General features: G+C 31.9%; 1 long non-coding RNA gene across 1 annotated transcript; it reads left to right on the forward strand.

The window, feature by feature from the left end:
• Positions 1-467: 467 nt before the first annotated feature.
• LOC120187294 lies at positions 468-2627 on the forward strand. Its single transcript, XR_005522276.1, has 3 exons — positions 468-616; positions 714-782; positions 2525-2627. It is a non-coding gene; the product is annotated as an uncharacterized LOC120187294 (long non-coding RNA).
• The last annotated feature ends 7170 nt before the right edge of the window (positions 2628-9797 follow it).

Consider the following 9797-nt stretch of genomic DNA (forward strand, 5'->3'; position numbering starts at 1 on the left):
ATTTTTAGTTTTATAATACATGTCGTACCAAGTAATTAGATTTGGACGTAATTGGTTATAATTATATAATTTTAATATATTCGACTATTCGTTATAATTGATCGATTTATCATTATAACTGATGACTTAATCAAGTGTAGTTGACGCTTCGAATTATACTCTTCAATTATTAAGAAACAAATACAAATCGAATACAATATTATGAAATAATATAATTATTATCTAGTAATTACATTTTCTACAATTATTTTGTGGTGTCCAAACACATTATTATATGAAATTCTAATTTTTAAATTTACCTTTTTTTTTTGCCAAATGACAATGTGACTATTAACTAGAGTAAAAAATTAACCATGGTTAGCGTATAATGAGCTACAATTTAAACTTAGGTTAGATTTATGCAATATATAAATAGATGGAAAATTCAACCTTTTTCATATAACCATTAAACAATAAACAGCAGTATTATATTATTATACTTAGAATTCTCACAATTCAGGTTTTGGGGATTGTTTAATTAATTTATTTAACCTCTCGGTTTAAAAATCCGCAAAAATCAGAATTGAAGTGGGAATTCTTCAATGCCTTCTCTGAGATTGAATTTTTTTGTAAATGGGTATTTTTTCCCTTCCCTTTCTTTTAATTGCCCTTGCATGTTTAGTATATTCTGTTTGTTTTACTTTGCATGTAATTCTTTTGGATTTTTTTTCAAGGCATTGATGCAAAACCTGTGAGAAAGAGCTTTTGGGGTTTTAATCTGAAAAGTAGATATTGAAGAAAAGGTACATTTTGAATGTAAAATGTGTAACTAATGAATGGATTTTACTGCAATCTCGAATACTTTGTTGAATTGTCGGTTTCGTTATTTTTAACAGAATTCAAGTTGATCTTGAACTGGATTCTTTGTTTTAATTTTTTATTTGTTTGCTATGGATTGTGCTTACAACATTCAATGTGGATTTTTGGTTTAAGGGAGTTCTGATTTGGTGTTTGAAGTGAAGCTTGAAAAGTAAAAACTGAGAATTCAATTTTTGTTTTACTGAACAATGATATTTGTTGTTTCCTGAAGAAAACTTTGGAGGGATCAAATGAAGAAAAGAATTTAGCAATAGCCATTTGAGTTTATAAATTGACAGATTCCATGTTTTCCTTTCCATTGATTGTTAAGTTCTTGTTAACTATATGACATTTGTGATCACATTCTCTCCAATGTTTTGTTTTGGTATCCATAACAATTATTTTGAATGTTTGGTACTCAAGTTCGTTAAGATTTAAAATGACTTCTGTTTTTTGCAATGTGTTGTTTCCAAATACATTGTTTTTATCTTAAAAGTTCGGTACTCTAGTTTCTTTAGCTTTTAATGCATGATTTCCCGCGCTTTAATCGTTTTCAAGATTAATGTGCAACCTTCCCGGTGTTTTATTCGTTGTTTCCATTATGCAGTTTGTTGGCTCCATACTTGTTTAAGTTATTTTGAATATTCGGTACTCTAGCTCCTTTAGCTTTTAATGCATGACCTTCCCGATCTTTATTCATTTTCAAGATTAATGCGCGACCTTCCCATTGCTTTACTCGTTATTTCCGTTATGCAGTTTGTTGGCTCCATACCTGTTTAGGTTATTTTGAATATTCAGTACTATAGTTTTGTTCTTATCTTAAAAGTTCAGTACTCTAGTTCCTTTAGGTGTTGAAGCATGACCTTCCCGCGCTTTATTCATTTTCAAGATTAATGAGTGACCTTTCCTGTGCATTATTCGTTATTTCCGTTATGCAGTTTGTTGACTCCATTCTTGTTTTGGTTATTTTGAATGTTCGGTGTTATAGATCCTTCCTTTACTTTTTAATGCCTGACCTTCCCTCACATTATTCGTTATTTCAGTTACGCAGCTGGCTGTTTCCAAATCTATTTTGATAGTTTCTGAATGTTCGGTACACTAGTTCATCGAGTTTTGAAATAAATGACCTCCCGTGCTGTTTTCTTTTGTCAGTTAATAAATTTCGGTAAAGACATTTTTCCCCTCTTTGGTATCAAAATGTGTTGTATGCTGTTGTTGGAAGTTCCGCAATCAATTTCATTGCATGGTAAATGATTGACTGCCCTGCACATATTTCTTTAATTAGTTAATTGGTTCCCAAATAAAGAGTTTTTGGAATATTTGGAAATCGATTGATCTCAATATTGCTTCTTTTATTTATTTATTACTTGTGCCGGAACCAAATTTTGATCTCATTCTATGCATCGCTTTCGAATCAGTAATGCTCAAGTTTGTGAAGTTTGATGGGAATGACCTTCTGCATTCGTTATTGTTTCTTTGTTTGTACTTATTGCTTGATTGAAAACCAAAAAATTTCGTGTCATTATTTTTCTTTTTTGCTGAATGAGGTTCCTTATATTGGATTCATTGACCACTAGTTGTCTTTCACGATTAATTTCATGGAGAAATTTTAAATTTCTTATTAAACATTTCAATTATTTTTAAATGTTGAAATCTTTACTGATGTTGTATTGGTGGAAAAATTCAGATAATTAACTGAAGAGGGAAATAACAAGCAGTTGGAGGCAATCAGAGAGTTACTAGCATAAAGTAATATGGACTGTAATAAAGATGGGGCCATTAGAGCTAAAGCTGAGAAAAAACTTGCTGAGATGGATGCTGTGGGGGCAAAAAGATTTGCTCTGATGGCTAAAAATTTGTTCCCTGAGCTCGATGTTCTTCCCCAGTTGCTTGCAGCTCTTGACGACTGACGTATACATATCCGCCGATGAAAAGATCAATGGAGAAGTTGACTGGTACAGGGTGCTTGGTGTTCAGCTGGATGCCAATGAGGAAACAATTCGAAAACATTACAGGAAGCTGGCTCTTATTCTTCATCTGGACAAAAACAAATCTGTTGGTGCAGATGGGGCTTTCAAAATTCTATCTCAAGCTTGGACTGTGTTATCTGATAAAGCAAGGAGAACTGCTTATGACGAGAAACAGAACTTAAGGGGCAGTTATTTGGATGTTTTACATGGGAAACCATCAACAGAAGCGACCAGCTCTAATGGTTTTCATGACTTCTTCAATGTTAATAATTCAAACACTGTTGATCAAAACGGTGCTACTTATTCCAATCCTGCTCCTCCTCACTCAGCAAGAAGCGATACGTTTTGGACAACTTGCTATGCCTGTAAGATGAATTTTGAGTACTCCAGAGTTTATGTCAACAAGAATCTTACTTGTTGGAAGTGCCGGACACCCTTTTTTGCTGCTGAGATATTGACCCCATCTATAAATGGCAATAGTAAGTACACTCCATTGTCGGACTTCGTGCAGCAACAGAAGTTCCACCAGGATCAAAATGCAGGATGAGACAGATTTTCTGGCTTGGGATCATCTAAAAAAATTTCTCAGACAGGTGCATTTCCCGGATCAGCAAGTAACATAAATGTGGCACCGCCATCTTCTTTTGCAACTCGAGCTGCTGGTGACACTCATTCAGCCAGTGAAATATTAAATAGAAAGCGCAATGAATGAAAGGCAGGTACCAGAACGGGGAAAGCGTGTAGATTAGAGTTCCTTCTCATAAAACACATGCTGGTTCAGGTACTGGGTCTTCGGGTTCTGTTTCCCGTTCTGCAGCAAAAAAACCCAGGTCTAAGAAGAGGCACACTGGCACAACAGAGATAGGAAATCCAATGGCAATGGGAAATGAAGGGGCTAGTCTTTCTTCTATTCAAAAGAATGGTTCCAAAATATGAAAGACGGATGCTGCTGGAATCTCTAGTAATAACATAAAGGAGCCTCCACGTCTGGGAATTCGGAATATGTTGATGGAGATGGCTAGGAGAGAAATCTGCAAGAACAAAAATTCATGGACCCCGGCTTCTTTACCAAATACTTCCAATAAACCTAAGGTTTCAGATGAAGAGATCGAGGAGCAGAATGAAGGAAACAGAAAAGATGCTCCAAGTAAGAAACCCGGTGCACAAAAATCCAGAGAGTTTGTTGATATCAAGTCTAGCATTCAGACCAAAATGTCCTCCGTTGTCGATTCTGACGTTGATCCTGCTACAAGGGGACCTGAACCTGTGTCAATGAGTGTTCCTGATCCAGATTTTCATGATTTCGACCAGGATCGCACGGAAAAGTCGTTTGGTCAGAACCAGGTTTGGGCTGCTTATGATGATGGGATGCCTCGTTATTATTTTATGATTCATAGTGTGATATCATTAAAACCATTCAAGATGCGGATGAGTTGGCTCAATTGTAAAAGCAATGCAGAATTGGGTCCACTAAACTGGATCGGTTCCGGCTTCTTCAAAACTAGTGCGGAGTTCTGGATAGGCAAGTACGGAGTTAACAGGTCTCTGAATTCTTTCTCACACAAGGTGAAGTGGTCAGAAGGCCGAAAAGGAGTGATTCAAATATAACCCCGGAAGGGTGATGTTTGGGTTCTCTACAGGAACTGGTTCTCTGAATGGAATTCACGTACACCGAGCGATGTGATACACAACTATGACATGGTTGAGGTGCTTGAAGATTACAATAAGCGAAATGGTGTTTCTATTTCTCCGCTTGTTAAGGTGCCGGGTTTCAAGACAGTGTTTTGCAAGCATTCGAAACCAAGTAAAACCTGGGTGATCCCGAGAGAAGAGCTGTTTCGTTTCTCTCACCAGGTCCCTTTTTATTTGCTCACAGGTCAAGAAGGTCAAAAGTCTTGTGAGGGCTGTCTCTAGCTTGATCCTGCTGCTACTCCTTTAGAACTTCTCCAGGTATTCACTGAAGATCAGGTGAAAGCAATGGAGACGATGATTGAAAGTAGGGCTGTAAAATCAGGTAATCGGTCAGGTTTCAGTCGGATCTTGGCAGGTCGGGTAAAATCGGATACAGGTCAATTCAGGTTGATTTGATACCAGATCCAGATCGGGTTCAGGTCAGGTCAAATCAGTTCGGGTTATTTTCAGGTTGATTTGACATCAGATCCAGATCGGGTTCATGTCGGGTCATTTTCAGTTCGGATCGATGTCAGTTCAGGTAAAAACAATTCAGGTCCGAAGCAGATAAAGACCAGGTTAATTCAGGTTCGGGTTGACTTCAGTCGGATCTCGTTCAGATCGGGTCACATCATTGACAGATAAAATTCAGGTCGGATGTTTATCGGATACGGATTGAGTTCAGGTCGGGTCGTTTTTGTTTTTTTTGGATTAATTATTTTGTCATATTTCGTGATTGTTGAATTGGAAGTTGTAATTGTATATGATTTCGAGTAAAATAAGAGAAAAATAAATATTCATGGATCAATTTTGTAAAAAAATATAAATTTAATGACAAAATTGAAGAAATGAAAAATTACAAATAAAATCTTAAAATATAAATTAAACAACACACATAGGTAAGGGACTAAATCGAAATAAATTTAAAATGCGAGGTTTAAATTAATGTAAAAAATGACAAAATTGAATACATTTAGAAAATTATGGGCCAATTACAAAATATAAATAAATAACAACTAACAATGGAATATGCAAATATAAATTTAAGGACTAAATTGAATACATATAAAAGTTAAAGACTTAAAATTGAAATAAATTAAAAAAACACAAAAGGGTTAAATCGAAATAAATGTAAAATATGAAGAAATAATGAAAATATACTAACTTGCATTCATTCAAAAAAAAATGAAAAAAATATTATATATATATATAATATAAAATTATATATAAACTATATAATTATTATAAACTATATATATAAATTATATTTATGTGCACTATATATAAAACTATGTATATAAAATTATAAACTATATTTATATTATAAACTATATAATTATTATAAGCTATATATAAATTATGTTTATGTGAACTATATATATAAACTATGTATATAAACTATATATGTATAAACTACAAAAAATATATAGTTTATAAAATATTATATATATTAATATACTATATATATATATAAACTATATATGTATAAACTATATAAACTATATAGTTTATATGTTATAATTTATATTACTATAGTATATATGTATGCATAACTAATATAAGTATATATAGAATATATATATATATATATATATATATATATATATATATATTAAAGAAATACTATACATAAACTATATAAAGTAATAAATTATATAGTTTATAAAAATCCTAAACCCTATATCCTAAAACATAAACCCTAAATCCTAAACTTTATAAACTATATATGTATAAATACATTTAATAATTCATATATAGTTTATATAAACAATAGATTATATAAATTATACATGTAACATTAACCTATAGTCTATAAACAATAGTTAATATATGTAACTTATAGTATGTGTATACATGTAATGTAAACTATATATGTAACTTATAGTATATGTATACATGTAATGTAAACTATATATGTAACTTATAGTACATGTATGTATAAACTATGTATAATATATATATAAATTATATAAAGTAAATTACTTATATAGTTTATAGAAACAATATGCATAAACTATATAAATTAATAAAGTATATAATATATAAAAAACTCTAAACCCTAAACTTGATAATCTAAACCTAAACTTTAAATCCTAAACCTTAACCCTTACATCATAAATCCTAAACCATCTAGTATTTGTTTCTGTTCGTTTATTTATTAAATATAGTATTTGTTCAAAATTTTTCTTGGTCATTAACAACGTACATATACTCTACAAGCATAACTATTCAAACATGATACCTCTAGGGAGAACAATACTCTCTTTTACTATTGAAGTCACTCAACGAGTTCTAAATTTACATATAGTTTAGATTTTTTTTGTATTTTCTATTGATAACATGTTTTCGTCCCCTAAAATATTATAAATTATCTCTCCTAACATAAAATTCTACATCGATCTATCTATTAGATCATTTGTACTGTATAATTTCAAATATAATCGTGATATTTAATTATTAGGGTAAAGTATACAAATGGTACTTCGACTGTAGGATATTATTTTATTGAGTCATTTGACTATTAAAAGTTACAAAATGATCTCCAACTATAGAGAGTTGCATTGTTGAGTCCCTCGACTAATAAATGTTACAAAATGGTCACTCAATTATTTATTATGTTCCAAACTCGTCATTTTCTGTTAAAAAAGTAACAATCGTATGAGTTGGACGTTAACATGTTGATTGAGATATGATAGTCGTTCGAGATTATAATATCATATTTTATCATAATTCATATAGCAAGTTAACTTCCAGCTCATACTGTCGTTAATTTTTAAACAAAAAAGGACGAATTTGGAGCATAATGATTAGTCAGGTGATCATTTTGTATCTTTTAAAAGTCGAGGGACTCAACAAAGCAACTCCCTATTATGGGGGACCATTTTGTAACTTTTAATAGTTAAATGACTCAAAAAAATGTTATCTAATAGTTGGGGAATCATTTGTGTACTTTACCCTAATTATTATCGCTTTCTCTTACCTTCTTTGTATATGATTTTTGCATGGCCAACCTTTCTCCAGACTCGGTCCCACATTAAATAGTTATAAAAGCAGCATTAACTTTTCCAGATGGTATAGTAATTACAGGGACCACATTAAATAATCTTGTCTGAAAATTAAAAAGTCCCATTACTCCACCTATACCGCCAAACTAGCATAGAACCAAGCAAAACCATCACTTTTATATTTAAAAGTAATGACCCAAATGTGCGCCACTTGCTTTCAAACTGTTATAATGTATATACAGAAGATGAGAAGTGTAGAAGTGTGATTAATGGTGGCACTTTTCGTGGTAAAAAAAGGTTGGTCATTCTGACACCTTGCTTTTTTCAAATAATATTATATTTAAAAACTTGAGTGGTTAATATTGTATGATTAAGTAAATAAAATGGCAAACAGGTGTTCGATTATATACCTGAAAGAGACATCGAGTAGCTAAACAAAGCAGAAATGGGAGCTGAAAGAATGGGAATTGAATTTCAGTATTATAACAGACTCAATAACAATAATTTTTTTTACTATAAAAGCATTAGCGTTGCTGCTGACAAATTGAATAAAATTTTCAAATCGAAATAATACTCGATCTATCTTTAATTTTTTAAATACAAAGATTAAATTTTTAAATTTTATTAAAGTATGAGGACTAATAACATCATAACTTTAAAATATTTAGATATTATTAGTGATATGTGTGCTTTTGAAGGGGGTGTGGGACAAGCACGCATTTATTCTAATTTCTAATCGTGTTTTTCGGAAAGGCAGATGATCCCATTGTTCAGTACGAGCGACCGCATTATCTTCTTGAGCCCCACACACACTGGTTATCTCTCATTTATCTCATTTTGATCTCTCATTTCTCTCATTTTGATCTCACTAGCTCTCTGTTTCTCTCAAATTCTCTATTTTTGGTTGATAATCGAATCATTTTTTCTCTATTTTTGGTTGATATTCGAATCTTTTTTTCTCTGTTTTTTGGTTGATATTTGAATCCTTTCTTTCAAGGGTTTCATGGACAGCTTATCTTACGAGTTGAATGGTCCAGGTATGTTTACTGTTTAGTAATGTATTATTTTGGTTTTGATTTTAATATTATTTATTAATTTATTATTCATTTCTTTTGTAGGAGAAACCCCAACAAATCAAAATGAAGGGCATTCTGAAAGAGGTAACTAAAATGTTTAATTTGTTGCTACTGTTGATTTGTTTGTGTTGGTTTTTCATTCGGATTACTTCTATAAGGTTGTTAGATGCCTTTATTTAGAGTTTAAATAAACTGTTCAATTTGTTGCTACTGTTGATTTGTTTGTGTTGTTGGTTGTTCATTCGGATTGTTTTTATAAGGTTGTTAGCTGTCTTTATTTACAATTTAAATAAACTGTTTAATTTGTTGCTACTGTTCGTTGTTTATTCGAATTGATTTTATAAGGTTGGTTACTAACCCTAATTTTTTTGCAAGGGGATATAAATGATGTGCTTTCCGAAGCATTTGATTTAAATAAATCCTCTAAGAGGAGGGCCACTGGTTCATTCGAATTTGGGAGAAGAACCTCTGTTGTTTGGGACCACTACACATTCACCAAAGCTGATGATGGTTCTGTTTATGCCGAGTGTAAGTATTGCAAATTGAAAAGATATAAAGCTGATTCTCATATTGGTACATCTAACCCTAAAAGACATACTGAGAAATGCCAAGCATATAAGGATTTTCTTTCTGAAAATACAGATAGTGTAGCTTCTTTTGATCAAAACAAATATTGTGAATTGTTTGCTGAAGCTATTATGTGTCATGGTTATGCATATAGTATAGTTGAGTATGACAAACTTAGGGATTTACATCATTACCTTAATTCTTCTATTAAGGAAATCTCTAGATATACTGTTACTAAGTATTGCATGTTGCAGCATGAAAAGTGTAAAAAATTACTGCTTGATTCAATGAATTCTGTCTCAAGTCGTGTTTGTTTTACATGTGATGCTTGGTCTGCCTGCACTTCACGTTCTTATTTTGCCCTTACTGCTCATTATGTTGATAATAACTGGAAACTTCAGTCTAAAATACTTAATTTTCGTCGTTTTCCTCCTCCTCATGATGGTGAGTCTATCTTTAAGTTTGTGAAAAAGATGATATGTGAATGGGGTCTTGAAAAAAAAGCATTTACCATTTCACTTGATAATGCTTCTGCAAATGATAAAATGGTTAAGAGACTAAAAGATGATTTGAATGTCATTTCTCATCTTCCTTGCAATGGTAAGTACTTCCATATAAGGTGTGCTGCTCACATTTTGAACTTGATAGTTCAAAAAGGTTTGAAGGTAATT

This window comes from Hibiscus syriacus, unplaced genomic scaffold, assembly GCF_006381635.1.
Source record: "Hibiscus syriacus cultivar Baekdansim isolate YM2019G1 unplaced genomic scaffold, ASM638163v2 tig00113724_pilon, whole genome shotgun sequence".
Lineage (NCBI taxonomy): Eukaryota > Viridiplantae > Streptophyta > Magnoliopsida > Malvales > Malvaceae > Hibiscus > Hibiscus syriacus.